The sequence below is a fragment of the Alosa pseudoharengus genome, unplaced genomic scaffold (genome assembly GCF_046254945.1).
Source record: "Alosa pseudoharengus isolate Yale_2024_CS ecotype anadromous, Long Island Sound unplaced genomic scaffold, YU_APseudo_1.1 YU_APseudo_1.1_scf_18, whole genome shotgun sequence".
Classification (NCBI taxonomy): Eukaryota; Metazoa; Chordata; class Actinopteri; order Clupeiformes; family Clupeidae; genus Alosa; species Alosa pseudoharengus.
Window position 1 is genome coordinate 36,598,845 of NW_027468650.1, and position 1,610 is coordinate 36,600,454.

Genomic DNA, 1,610 nt, shown 5'->3' on the forward strand with positions numbered 1-1,610 from the left:
TTCATATGCAGGAAAATACAGTAGCCTACCTGGGACGTTGCACTTACTACTGCACTTTACTACAGAAATGCAATATTATGGACAGAGAAATGTAATTGTACTGGCTACACGAAGACCCTAAAATAATATGAAACTGGCCTGCAGCTGTACGTAACTGACAGACTGAGAAAGTTTGCGTGCTATATTAGCACATTAGCACATATGCATAACCCCCCCCCCCCTCCATGCCACAGCAAACTGTGGCCACACTTATACATTTTCTTAATAGTTAAATATATAGATATATAGACTTTACTTTATTTCTGCATTGTTGCACTGTTGACTTACTCATTTGCACTGTCACCATGACCACTATCAGCATTGCACTACCACCATGACACTCATTCACACAGAGCACCTTACCATACCTTACATGCACAGAGAATCACAGGCTTAGTCCCTGCCTCAGTCATTGCAAGCGCCTCTGATTTATTAATCACCACTATGTGGATACTGTTTTTAGAATTGATTTAGATTAAGTGTTAGTATAATTTGTATTTTTGTAAGTTGTATTTTAGTATATTTTTATATATTGTATTAAGTGTTAGTATATTTGTATTTTAGTATATTTAGCATATTCTTATCTTCTACTGTCCTTACTGCTTAGTTGTGTTTTTATATTATATACTTTAATTACTCTTTCTGCTGTTAAAGAATGTGTTTGTGTTGTATGTATGCTGCTGAGACCTTGAATTTTCCCTGGGGATCAATAAAGTATCTATCTATCTATCTATCTAATACTGTTAACCAATGCAAGGAATTTTAACATATTTTATTGAAACACTCACACATATCACTGACATGTTCCTCCTGTCTTGGTTCAAGTCGCAAACAAGGTCTTTTTGATAGGGTGCAGTGGCGAACTTGTTCTAAACTTAATGGCTAAACTAACACGCGGAGCAGGCGGAACAAATATTTCTGGCAGGCGGACCGGAAGACTAGAGCAAAAGAGAGAACTTGTGTACCGAAGATGTACTTTCATTGGCTAACCGCCTAGCGTTAACCTCCCGACGCACCGCCGCGCCGCCTTCCCGAGATGCATAGCGGACGCGTTAACTACGCATTGCGCTCTCCATAGGAAATCAATGGGCTATGTGCTGCGCGGTGGCCTTTGCCGCGAATGCGTACCCAATGCGTCATGTTAAACGCCTGTGTGGGTTGCATTGTCCCTCTCGCACGATACAGGTGTTGAAAACAGCAACTCCTCTAAGCTGGCATTAGATGGGCATGTCACATATTATTGACTTTTTTGGTTAGGCTTACCAAGCGCACATTTATATTTGAATTAAGATTATGGATCATTTAAAATAAAAGCAAATTGCCCGACCCGTTACTGAAAGCGTCCGATATGTCGCTCTTAGAAAGGCCAAATCCGAATGCGTCCTGTGAAACGCATATGTAGGTTTTATTGAAGAAAGCCATGAGCGTCTCTCTCGCACGGTAAAGGTGTTGGAAACGGCCAATATAATCCTCTATACGGGTAATAGATGGCACGGGCATGTCACCTGTTATTGTGTTTTTTTTGTTGTTAGACCTACCAAGCACACGTCCATGTTTAAATTAAGGTTAGG

General features: G+C 40.4%; 1 long non-coding RNA gene across 1 annotated transcript in view; it reads right to left on the reverse strand.

Moving 5' to 3' along the window:
* The window catches only part of LOC143131791 (uncharacterized), a 5,978-nt gene extending 4,766 nt beyond the window's left edge, over positions 1–1,212 (reverse strand). The window contains exon 1 of the long non-coding RNA XR_012988220.1: positions 828–1,212. This is a non-coding gene — a long non-coding RNA (uncharacterized LOC143131791). The remainder of the gene's footprint in view (positions 1–827) is intronic.
* Positions 1,213–1,610: the final 398 nt, after the last annotated feature.